The following is a 13,550-nucleotide window of genomic DNA, read 5'->3' as shown; positions in this document are numbered from 1 at the left end:
AACCACCAATCGATTCCAATGCAATGTCAGGTATGACTGTTTCCTGCTGGGAGAGGCTGTCAGGACACAGGCTTGCTCATTACCAGAGATGATGCACTAATTCTCACGTTGCCAGACCAGGTGGAAGGTGGACCAAAAGTGAACACAACGTGTGAGAACAGGCACCAAACTTAACTGGAAATAACATCGTTTGGGTGGGGCAGCAAAGTACGTACGGTGGGGAGCACTTACTTCACGTGTTGTGTGAGCAGAGTGGGAGAAGTTCCTGACCCCAGCTCTTTCCAGCATGCCTCTTCTCTAAGCTTACAGGTTTTAGATTCTCTACATTGTCACTACAAGTGTCTGCTAAATGAAGCATTTTACCAAGATAGCAGGAAAGTAAACTTAAAGAAACAATGAGCTTTCTTGCCAAAGGCCAGGCAGGAAGCTTACGAAGCCCCTACCCAGAGTGGGGCTCAGCCCGCCTCTGTCAACAGGGAGCAGGGGCTAACTGTGGGGACAGAGCACATGCTCCCCGAGTGACAGGAGTGTTCAATCCCATCAGCAGAGGTCTGGAAACCAGAGGGAGGGACAAGGGTAACAAAGAAGTAGCATGCTTAAACCTTTGGCAACCAAATGTTTTTTTTGAAAGCTCTTAATAACCTGCTTCAGTAGAATTCCTGATGAACACAAAGCCCTTTTTGCTTAAAAAGCAGATGACTGAAAAAGTTTCAAATGGTGCACATTCGTCTTCAGGAATGCATGCTTTCTCCCCCAAATTAACTAGGGCTGCAAAGCATTCACTACAAACCGCTAGTTCAAACAATGGTCAACTGTTACTAACACAGATTCTCAGTCTGTGATACCTCAACATCAGTGTGTGTGCGCTTGGAAAACTGGACTTTGACATTAGGCAGCCCTGCCCTCCATCAAGTCTCTCAAATCACCACCCACCATGGCCACCTCCTTTCACAGAAGCACAACCCCTCTAACCAGATCTTCCACCACAGCGGTGTATTTGCGTCACTTACGATGGTTTCCAAAGATGACAGGCAATCTGTCAACTCTCTCCCTGTTCTCAACTCCCAAGCATTTGCACTCCTCTCCCATCCTTCGCTTTTTAGAGGATGTTTCTCTCCTGCCTATAATACTGTATCTGGTCTGCCCTAACTGGTTCTCAAGCTGCCTGGTGACCAGTATCCCTTGGGAAGATGTTAAACATCCAGATTTTCATGAGTTGGATTCTCTTGGTGATCCCCAGGCTTCCACAAGCCACCCCAGCACTGCTCCAATACTTGGCAACCACTGGATTTGTAACCCACCAGTTGCAGGAAATTCACAATATGCTGGGGGGATCTGAATGACATTTCAAGAATTATTCTTTCATTTCACATTCTTCTATCTCACGAAGAATGAGAATTTTAGCTAGAGAACTACGTGCTGACTACAATGGGCAGACAAACTCATCACAGAAATGTAACATCCTGTGCCAAGGTGCCTCGTCTAAAAAGGTGCCGGAGTGGAACTTCACCTAACAGAGCTCTGCTTCCCAGGGTCTTGCCCAGGACACTCCAGTTGGTTTAACAGGACTCTGACCCAACACATTGACTCACTTCTCTCAGGCCACCTGGGCTGTTAAAAACGTCTGTTTGCTACAACAATCTCTGAAAGGAACTGCCCTGCTCCCATCTTTTTTTTTTTTTAAATATAAGGTTGGTTCCGTTGAAAATGATTAACATTTTAAGCAGGGGAAAGAAAAGCTGTCTACCAGATTAAATTTTAAGAGGATTCTGTTATTTGCTATACAAATATACATTCCAACTTTTACAGCATCCTCTTAAAATCCTCCAGTCTGACCTTTCCTACAGAAGAACAAGAGATCAACATTTTAAGTCTTCGACTTCGAGGAAATTATTACTGATACACAAATGCCTTCTGAAAGCTTTTGCAACTGACAAAATGTACTGAAGATGACCAAGAGGCCCATGTGTTAGGATACATTTTCTGTTTTCCAACAGCACACAAACTCCTTTAAGGAAAAAAATAATAATCTTATCTGGACAGTCCTACTAGCTGGTCATCTGAAATGTGCAGTAATGCTTGTGGCTGACAGTCTAATTTGGCTCCACTATAAAAGCTTCCTCTTCTTCAAGCTACTGTCCTCCTGCTCCAGTCCCCTCTCGTCCCAGCCTGAGTTCCTCTTTGTGTGGTGGCTCAGAGAGCCACGCCTCTCCTGATCCCCCTTGGTGAAGGCCCTGATCTCCCTCCTGTGGCTGAGTGCCTCCCCTTCCTGGGCACATCTTCTCTCACTCGTGGAAGTATTGGTACTAGCAGCTGGAGGATCGCACTGCATATGAGGTCTGTGGTTGTTCACAGCAGCTCCCTTGGCGGGGGCCTGCTGCCTGATACTGGTCAGATCCTGGTGACTTCCGGGGGAGCCTGGCTCTCCAGAGGGAGGCGTTGCTCCAGGATACCGGGGGCTCGAGGGCTGCAGCTCACAGAGGCACTTCCCTTTGGCTTCACAGCCCAAGCCCATCTTCCTAAGCAGTCGTGGGTCCCGAAGCCAGTCCTGAAGGGGTGGCCTTTCAGGGTCCTTTGCAGTAACAGTGACAGTGGCTTCTTTGGACTCAGAGGGTGAGGGGTACAGGGAAGAAGCAAGAGACATCTTGGCAAATTCACTGTCTAGCTTGTTGCTGGGCACTCTGCCCTGGGGTCTGGACACCTCTGGGGTGATAGCAGGAGGGTGAGTCAGACTTCTCTGCAGTACGGGCCTGCGTTTCAGAATCTTCATTGCATCGTGTCTATAGTTTTTGTTGCAAGTCTTAATAATGGCACCACGCTTCTGCGCATCCTGAATCAGGTGGTTCCAATGCTGGTTTTCCTTGAAACAAAGAGAAGGAAGAAAATTACATCCCAAAGAAACACTCATATGCTTGGGAAGCAGAGGTTCCAGCTTTCACTTCTGAACAAATAGTAAGTATACTTTCGTGAACAGATTCTCAAGAATCCATTACTTTTCAGACAAGGCTGAAAGGAAAAATAAGGTCGAATACAAAACTATAAAGCCATGCTGCTAGAAAAGAACACTGGGAACCACCTCTAAGAAAGTACTTCCATCATTTTACCACTGATACTCAGGCCACGTGGTGAATTAGCTGTCATGCAAATCTGTACCAACTGCCGGTAGCCTCATGTAGCTCTTTAATCTTCAATTAAATAAAATTAAAAATTCATTTCCTCAGTTGCACCAGCCACATTTCAAGTGCTCAGCAGACACATGTGACTAGGGTTAGTATCCTGGACAACACAGACACAGAAGGGCTCCGTCATCCCACCAAGTTCCCTTTGACACTGCTGACCCTAGAGTCTTGCCTGTCTCCGGCCAAGGCTAACATTCTGGAAGAGGAAGGCTTGGTTTCAGAAAGCTCTAACTCTTGAGAGCATGCTGACTGTTCTAGAAAAAGGACCACAGCTTGCATCAAATTCCCAAAGGCTTCCCAAACTCCCAAGGGCTAAACCATCTTAATCTGCTGAGATAACTATTCCAAAGATGTTGTCTCACTTGTGTCTCTTTTCTAGAAGAGCTTAAATTATGAAAAGCACATCTAAATGGAAAAACAAAACAAAATCCCAACTCACGCATCTCTCCTCTCTTCCTTTTAGAGTTTCCTCAGCAATAAATTGCTTCTTTACAACCATCAGAACTTGGGCCTCTTTAGACAAAAGAAAGAGAGAGTATGAGGGAGGAAAAAAAGACAGAGACTGAAGGAAAGAGAAGGAAAGGATAGCTCCCCTCATGGGGGCTCCTGCACTATTCATGAAGGTGGGTAAGGGTATAGCAGTGAAGCTGCATACATAGTACTGACCTGCTGTGTGACCTTGGTCAAATCACTTGACCTCTCTGAGCCTGTTTCCTCACTGTAAGGTATGAATAGTATTTTATTTAAATGACTCTAAAATGTGCGTTGAAATAAAATAAAATAAATAAAATGCACTTTATTTTCACATTTTACCATTTCTGACTTTAGGGTGCCTCTAGGCCAGACAGCAGTTTCCATGTATGTAATCCTGGAGGAATTCATGGCTGGGCGACTACAACCGCTTGATTTTTAGTCAACAAACCACTTCTAAAAAGAATGAGTCCTGGCTCTTGCCTGAAAAATCTTTCCACAGACATCCTCTGATAAGACAAGAAAGTACCAGCACTACAACTTGGAGAATGGAGATCAGAAGTTGGAAAAAACCCCGGGACCACAGTGGGGCCCTCTCATGACACGCCTCTGACTGCACAGGGAATGGTTCGAGCGTCAGCAAGGGTACATGGGATGGTGAATGGGGACGACCAGAGTGTTAGTCTGAGAGTGAGATGCTTTCAGGGGTATCTTAGTCTACCTATTTTGCTGTTTTTCCTAGGTATGAACAAGAGTGGTATGACACTGGGTTGGCCAAAAAGTTCATTCAGATGCTACAGAAAAAAAAACAAATGAACCTTCTGGCCAACCCAAAAAAAATCTGTCTAAAGTCTTAAAGAGTTCTTTCAGTCACTATAAGACAAAAATTCTAAGTGAAAATAAAGTGTCACAGTTCAATAGTGGAGCATAAAATAATGACGAACATTATATAACTATTGGCTTCTTGGATTTGATAAACTATGGTGGCAATGCAGACCTCACAGGGCCTTTTAAAGTAAGTCACGTAAATCAAGTGCACGGTACGGTGACCACATGCATCAGGAAGGAGCATGTAAGCAGTACCAGGCTCAGATCTCCCTGACTCAGGAGAGCTCTTGAGAGTCCTACCCTGTGGCTGGAAAGCAGATGTAAAGCAGATGGCCTTGCTGCTATTTCTGCCAATTCTACTGCACCTAAACTTGCTGTTTAATCCAATCCCTAGATCACAAAAACAGTTCTGAGAAGGGGCTATTAGTCTTGATTTCTCAGAGGAAACCGAGTGCCTTAATCACTGATTCTATCTCCATAAGGGAAACTGGGCTGAAAAAACAAAACAAACAAACAAAAAAAAACAGGCTCGGGAAGGGGGAAGCCCAAGGACAAATACGCAAGTTGGATTGCGAAGTCCAAATGATAAACTGGAAGTTTTTCTACTCTGTTCTGTCGGTCTCTTTTTGTCACACTGGCTTCCCAGAGTGAAGATAATAACGTCTATACTGCAGCTAGACGTCAGTGGTCTTCAAATCTGCGTGACGGTGACTCTGGGGCTCACAGAGACTTACTCGGGGGGTTGTGAGCACGATTTCTGGGAATCAATGTCCAAACCTCAGCTTCCAAACCCCAGTTCCCTATGTCCTCCTGGGGCTTTTCTGCCCTTCCACTCCATCCTTCACAACCACAAGTCTCACCTGTCCCAAATCTGACCACAGGGCACACAGTTAGGGGAGGTAAACACGCCTGGGTGTCAAATAGAGGTGGTGGTAAACAGAGGGGTGCCTATGAAGGCTCCTGCAATCAGGGCATCTAAGAGACACAACTCTATAAACATTTTACTTTTCGGGTTTGAACATTATCAAAATTCAACTGTGTGAAAAGAGTAATTGTTAATATGTTACTCAACTGACAAGATATCATTTGTTAATACTCAGATCCTTATGGTCACAGGAAAAATATATTTTTTTAAAAAACTCTTCGAGGTAACTATACATTCATAGGAAGTTACCAAAACAGTCCAGAGGTTCCACACACCCTTCACACTGTTTCCCTAAATCGTTATGAAAACCAATTCTTTAAATTTTCAAATTTACATGTAAAGATTTTGTGGCAGAAAAGCCTAATAGTCATATTAACAGAAAGCCTTTTAATTATGAAAATATATAAACTACCCCCACTGAATTTTATCCTAAACAGTATAAATGGCAATTCAATTTTAAAGAGCAGAAAGAATAGCACTGCTCTCTATTCCACTGGATATATTTAAGAGTGGCATAATGGATTTATTTTTAATAGCTTTCTTTTAAAATGTCAAATATTTACAATACATTAGAAACAAAGTCTTTATCAACACTTAACGATGAAACATTTTCAATATAAACTTAAAAGCGGAGGATACACAGCTTTTAAACATTCTTTCAAGGGGGTACACAAACAACAAAGGTTGAAGACCACAAATCTAGGTAAGAGCTGAATGAGAAAGACTGTATTTGGGCGCCCTCTGGTGGAACTAACCAAAACAGGGGAAAATCCTACTGAGTTGGCACCTCTCCTGAGATAAAACAATGACTCTGTTAAATACAGAAATTAGAGAAACTGAGTTATTACACCTAATGAGGCAGGCAAATACATGCTTTATCTAGCTGTGGTTCACCAAATTAAGCTGTACTATTACTATTTGTCGACTACACATGTAAACTTGCCCCTCCTTCTACAGGAGTATCTGTACGCATGGATGAGCTCTGATGCCACTCACCCCTCAAGGGAAACAGCAAGCAGTGCTGCTCTAAGTGCCAAGACAGAAATGAAGATCCAAGCACTTTCCTGCAAATTCCCCCTCTCTCTGGCATTAAGCTAGGCTAATAGCCACATTTACTGAGTGTTTACTAAGTGCTAACCAATCTTCTAGCACTTTACATATATGGGTTTACATGTCTTCTTAACAATTCTACGATGTAGATACAATTTTTTTAAAGCTCATCTTGAGAGTACACTACGGATACCTGGGTCTTGGGCTAAGAAAGGGTGAGCGGTTTAGGCATTATAAAAGCTCCCAGGAAGAAGCTGCTGGAGGACAAAACAACCAGTGGGAAGAGGCTCATTATTGTTTGTAGCCTCAAAATCATTTCCATTTTGATGAAAAATAAAAACAAAACCTCAACCCGGTATCAGTCATCATGAGCAAACTCTGGAGTTCCCCGGTCCTCTAGAATGTACCTACCATCAGGGTCCTCAAATGTCCCAGGATGAAGAGGCTGTACTTGGCTCGTGTGATGGTGACATTCAATCTCTGCAAACTTGCCAGAAACCTAAGCAATAGAAGGAAAAAAAAAGAGTTACTTCTTTCTTCAGAAAGACTCGGCATGTCAGTGTAGGTGAGACACAGGCATTTCAGACAGCTTTTCTTGGGCTGCTGCTTTAAGCTCGTGGTGCAGGACCCGACACAGAAGCAATTCCCATTAAGGACAGCAAACAAACAAGAGGCCCAGTGCTTTCCTTCAAAGTGATGCATCTGTCTGTCGATTTCCTATTTTGACTTGGATGAGATATTGGAAATTTTAATGGTATGATTTTTAAGCCTTCAAAGATCCTAAAAATATGATAGTAGATCAATTATGACACATACCATGGAGAGGAGCATGCCCCTGCAAAATATACTGGATTCAATAATCTGTTTCACTCTTATCAAGTGAAACAACAGATTCACACTGTGACATGGGTTAATACACAAGGTACCAAGAGAAGCAGACCTAACAGTGGATCAACTTCACAACTTAAAAAAGAAACCTTCATGATATTACTCAAGTTTTTATATAAGAAAATAGAGCAAATGATGGTATTCTCTAACAGTGATTAAAAAGATCTAACTCTGGATCATAAACAAGCAAAGAATCAATGATGACAGTTACCCACCCAATTGAGCCTTGCATGGCATTTGCTCTGACACATGTAACAATAATACAGTCTTTCTCACAACCCTGGAAGGCATCCACGGTATCTACTTCTGCTGGCCTATTTACGAAGAGAGAAACATATTTGCTGAAAAAAGATAATTATTAAATATACATATTTATACAGTAGTATTTCTTACTTTTGTAGTGCTATCTTTTAAAACTGGAGTAGAATTCACATAACACAGAATTCACCATTTTAAAGCACACCATTTGGTGGTGTTGAGTCCATTCACTACAGTGTGCAGTCACCACCGCTATCTAATTTCATAGCATGTCCATCACCCAGGAGAGAAGCCCTGTGCCTATCAGCCATCAGTCTCTATCTCCCCCTCCCCAGGCCCTGGCAACCACTAATCTACTGTCTGTCTCTATGGACTTTTCTACATGGGAAATTTCATATAAATGGAATCATAAAATATGGGACCTTTTGTGTTGGGCTTCCTTCACCTAGCATAATGTTTTCAAGGTTCATCCGTGTCGTAGACTGGTAACAGTACTTCATTCCTTCCACGACTGACTATTCGCTTGTACAGATACACAATTTACTTCTTACCTAGGTACCATTTTGGGACATTTGGGTTGTTTCCACTTTTTGACTATCATGAATAATGCTGCTACGAACATTCATGTACAAGCTTTTGTGTGAACCCTTTCTCAATTCTTTCAGGTATGTACCTAGGAGTGGAATTGCTGGGTCACGTGGTAATTCTATGTTCAACTTTAGGAGGAACTGCCAAACTGTTTTCTGCAGTTTCTCATCAGCAATGTGTAAGTATTCTAATTTCTCCACATCCCTTCCAAAACTTGTTATTGTTTTTTTTTTTTTTTTTGTAATGACAGTCATCTTGGTGGGTGTGAAATGATATCTCCTCACTGTGGTTTTGATCTGCATTTCCCTCATGACAAATGATGTGGAGCAGCTTTTCATGTGCTTGTTGGATTTCTGTTTATCTTCTTTTGAGAAATGCTCTTCACATCCATTGCCCGCTTAAAAAGTTAGATTATCATTTTATTAAGTTGTATGAGTTCTTTATATATGCTGGATATGACTTGTCAGATAAATATTTTGCAAGTATTTTCTCCGACTCTGTGTGTTTTCTTTCACTCTTTTGATAGTGTGTCCTTTGAAACACGTAAGTTTTTAATTTTTATGAAGGCCGATTTACTTCTCCTTTGGTTACTGGTGCCTGGGTATCATATCTAAGAATCTGTTGCCTAATCTGAGGTCATATAAATTTACCTTTGTTTCCTTGTAAGTTTTATAGTTTTGTCTCTTAGATTCAGAGCACTCATTCATTTTGAGTTAATTACTCTATACAGTGTGAGACACGGGTCTAAATTCATTCTTTTGCGGGTGGATATCCAGTTATTCCAGCACCATTTGTTGAAAAAGTATTATTTCCCCAATGAGTAGGCTTGGCACCCTTGTTGAGTATCAACTGGCCATGAATGTATGGATTGATTTCTGGAATCTCACTTCTATTCTATTGGTCTATATATGTCTACCCTTATGACAGTACCAGTGTTGATAGCTTTGTAGTAAATTTTGAAAGAGGGAAGTGTGAGCCCTCCAACACTGTTCTCTATCAAGCTATTTAGGGTCTCTTGCACTTCCATGTGAATTTTAGAATAAGCTTGTCCATTTCTGTAAAAGAAGGTAGCTGGAATTCTAACAGAGGTAACAATGAATCTGTAGATCAACCTGGGGAATGGTGCCATCTTAACAATATTAAGTCTTCCGATCCATGGACATGACATGTCTTTACATTTATCTAGTACTTTAAATTCTTTCAACAACGTTTTGTCCTTCTGTGTATGAGCTCACACTTCTTTGGTTACATTTACTCCGAAGTATTTTGTTCTTTATGATGCTAGTGTAAATGGAATTTTAAGAAATTTTCCTTTTCAGACTTCTCTAGAGTGTAAAGAAATACAACTGATTTTTGTATACTGATCTTGTACCTTACAACTCTGCTGAACTTGTTTATAAGGACCAGTAGTTTGCATAGATTTTTTTAGGTTTTTCTAGATGTAAGAGTATGCCGTTTGTTTTTTTTGTTGTTGTTGTTAGCTTTTTGCGTGTGTTTTTTTTTTGTTTGTTTGTTTTTGGATTTTTTGTGGCCACACAGCATGCAGGATCTTAGTTCCCTGACCAGGGATCAAACTCATGCCCCCTGCGGTGGAAGCATGGTGTCTTAACCACTGGACCACCAGGCAAGTCCCAGATTATGCCATTTGTTAAGAGACACTTTTACTTCTTCTTTTCCAATATGGATGCCATTTATTTCCTTTTCTTGCTTAATTGCTCTGCATAGAACTTCTAATACAGTGCTGCACAGTAGTGCAAGTAGAGAGAGTAGAGAGTGGCATCCTTCCTCATCATAGGGGGAAAGCTTTCAATCTTAGCATCAAGTATGATGTGTTAGTTGTGGGTTTTTCATAGATGCTCTTTATTAGGTTGAGGAAGTTCCCTTCTCTTCCTAGTTTGTTGAGTATCTTTATCATGAAAGGTTGCTGCATTCAGTCACATGTCTTTTCCACATTTATTCAGATGATCACCATCATGTGGGGTTTCCCCCTTTAATACGGTATATCACACTGACTGATTTTCATATGTTGAACCAACCTTGCATTCCTGAGATAAATTCCACTTGGCTGTGGTAAATAATCCTTTTAATATGCTGTTGAGTTCAGCTGCCATTATTTTGTTGAGAACTTCTGCATCCATATTCATAAAGGATATTGGTCCATAGTTTTCTTTTCTGGTGATGTCTCCATGGCTTTGGTATCAGGGTAATAATGGCCCCATAAAATGAGTTAGAAAGTGTTCCCTTCTATTTTTTGGAAGCATTTGCATAGGACTGGTGCTAATTCTTAATGTTGGACAGAATTCACCTGTGAAGCCTGATCCTCTGTTTTTCTCTGTTGGAAAGTGATTACTAACTCACTCTTTTTACATTTAATAGGTCTATCCAAAGTTTCTGGCTTTTCCTAGAGTCAATTTTGGTACTTTGTGTGCTTCTAGGTGCAGAAACTTTTGAGTTAATGGATTTCTAATATTTAATTTTTTTATTTTACTGTTGAGGCATAAAGGAGACAAAAACATGATCTTCACCCTATATATGAAGGCACTAAAAGGGTTAAATAATTTATTGTAAGTGAAAATGTGAATACATGATTCTCAGTAGAGTTAGAATTCAGATAACAAGTCATCCAACTAAAGGTAAAGGCCTGAAGAATTTCTCAGTCACTTCCATTGTCAAGTGTAACGGTGATGACATTTGAACTGGCAGGAGGCACTCCATCTGCAGGGGCTACACGTGTAACCACACTCCCTCCCAGCACAAGTCTATGGAGCCAGGGTCCTAGTCTCCTTGTTCTATACTACCAGGGTCTAAGACCACTCCCTAGAGTTAAGTTTCCTTTGCTTCTTTCCTTCTATCCCCTCTTTCTTCTTTTTAATTCAACAGAAAAACTCAAAATCTCTGTAAAAATAGAGATGCCTCACCCTTTTCTATCAAACTCTTTGTCCAAATCCTTCTGAATCATCGTCTTCTGAGCCTTGTAATGGGTTATTATGCCAATGTTTCGGAAAGTAACATCCCTTCTTCTGTCTTTCATAAGTTTAATTATTTCCATTACCAGTTTTATTTCTTGAACATTTACATATGAGCTAAATAAGATGAAAACAAAAAAATACAACACATCAAAACTAATAGCAGTCCAATTGCTAAGTTAAGTTCCACTTTGTTTTCCACTACAGTAAAGGGTACATAGGTAGGTTTCATCTTTATTCAGTCAGCAGTGATTCAAAGAGGCTGTTATAATGACCATTAATATTGTACATATGAATAAATATAAAAATAACTGCCCAGTGAAACACAAAGTTGTAGGAGAGAAAAGTGGTTCGAGTTACGTGATGTTAAGGCACCAGTTTCTTCACTTATTAAAACAGGGATAGCCACAGTGAGAACGAAAGTATTCATAATAATAATGAAGATATGACTAATGAATAGCTAACATTAAGGATTGACTATCTTCCCAACACTGAGAAAAGTGCTTCAGATGTACTACCTTCCTGCATTCCCCACCACAGGTCATGCAGATCATGCACCACATGACCGAGAGAATGGCAGCCACACGGACTAAATGTGACCCGGCTCCCAGAGATGAACAAACACGGGGCCCTACAGCAGGATCACGTCCTCTGTCCTTGATGGCCTCATCCTGCACTCCCAACTCATCTCCTGAACTACAATGCGTTCCCTCATCACCATACCAAATGCAACATGTGTGCACACTGGGGGATGCCCTGCACGCGCAACTTTATTCCCGAGGCTACCTTATCTGTCTCACTTTAAAGCCTTAAATATTCACTATTCTAATTTCAAGACTTACTATACGGACAAGCCAGTCAGCTAGCTTTCTTTTCCATACCTGAAAGCTTTATTTGGCCACCTCTCAGGCCAACTCTCTTCCCGTGACCATCCATCTCCATAATACTTATGCGGTAAACTCTCAATCCCCTGCTCCATTCCAACAGACCCCACTACAACTTCCACAGTCCCTCTGGAATAGCAAACCCCCAGCCAACTGCTCCGTATTTCTAACTTCTTCACTGAGGGGCTCCTCCTTCCACCACTATTAACTAATATCTTATTCTCATGGAGGACACCACTTGCTTTGCAGCTCTCTCTTGACACAGAGGTGGAATTTCTATTTCTTCATACGTCATGATGCAGGGGTGGCATTTCTATCTGTGCTAACAAATGCAGCCTCCGGGCTCCTCCTCCTTTATTCTCTCACAAGAAGCCCCGGCTCCTCTGAGGTGCTTGCTAATTAGCAACCACTGCTCCTTTTGTGCTGTCATTCACAAACCACCTGATTCACAATCCAACATGCTGGAAGTATTGTCCACCCTCTGCCTCACACCTTGATTCAACTGTATCTGTACTTATCCGTCACAATACTTAACCCAACTGGAACCATTAATCACCACGGTGATGGCCTGGTTAATGTCTGTCTCGCCTGTTAGACCACAGCAGCCTTGCACTGGGGCCACATCTGTTTTACTCACAGCTGGGATCTCAGCATGGATCTACTGAAGTGCTGACCGCATTTTAGGTAATATAACCCCCACTACCCAGTTAAGAAAAAAAAATCAAGACTGAAATATATAAAGACATCAGTAATTTATGATTGAAAAGGTGGAGTTATCAACCCAGCTAAAAGAAAATGATTGTGCACCGGCACTAGGCAGAGAGATTTATATGGAAAGTATTTTGAATTTAAATATGAACAGAAACAATATAAAAATTCTGGGACCATCAGTGGGGACTGAAGAAAAAGGAGAACTTACTCATTATCCTGCTTTTCTGAACCATCTTCAACATCAAACACGAGGTAGGGTTGAAATGGCCAGTCAGATGAACACCAAATGGTCTCTGTCATTCTACAAAAGAGCAGCCACCATTTAGAATGCAAGTTAAATTACAAGAGAAAATGTTTTAGAATTATTATTACTATTTGTTCTTTCTGTGGAAGAGAGCAAGGGAAAGTTAAGAGGACAAGAAGGACCTTCTTTTTAAATAAAATTCAATACTTGTAAATAACATATTTTAGTGAGAGGTAGCAGGTGAATTTCATTTCTATTCTAGTATTAGGGAGAATGACCCATGTAAATTAAAATATAACAATCATGATTGGAAAGTTACTCATAATACAGTAAATGAAAAATGCATGCTACAGTATACTATGTAGAGCATGGTGTGCTTTTTTCCTCCAAAAAAAGGAGAAAAAGTAAAAAAAAAAGATGTGCATAGTACAAGGACTGGAAGTAGATATAACAAAATGTTACCAGTGATTGCTTCTGGGTAATATCAATAGGGGTTGTGTTTATCCCTTTCTTTTCATTTATCTGCATTTGCTACAATCAATAGGACTTTTGTAATTA

At 41.1% G+C, this 13,550-nt stretch overlaps 1 pseudogene across 1 annotated transcript in view; it reads right to left on the bottom strand.

The window, feature by feature from the left end:
• Window positions 1-2,025: 2,025 nt before the first annotated feature.
• The window catches only part of LOC308609664 (putative helicase senataxin), a 60,628-nt pseudogene continuing 49,103 nt past the window's right edge, over window positions 2,026-13,550 (bottom strand). Inside the window, exons 19-23 of the transcript in view lie at window positions 12,957-13,049; window positions 11,106-11,270; window positions 7,557-7,655; window positions 6,865-6,952; window positions 2,026-2,860 (exon numbers count right to left, since the gene is read on the bottom strand). The product of the transcript in view is annotated as a putative helicase senataxin (transcript). The remainder of the gene's footprint in view (window positions 2,861-6,864; window positions 6,953-7,556; window positions 7,656-11,105; window positions 11,271-12,956; window positions 13,050-13,550) is intronic.

Source organism: Mesoplodon bidens (assembly GCF_964165515.1).
Source record: "Mesoplodon bidens genome assembly, chromosome: Y".
Taxonomy (NCBI): domain Eukaryota; kingdom Metazoa; phylum Chordata; class Mammalia; order Artiodactyla; family Ziphiidae; genus Mesoplodon; species Mesoplodon bidens.
This window is presented reverse-complemented; position numbering and strand designations above follow the sequence as displayed.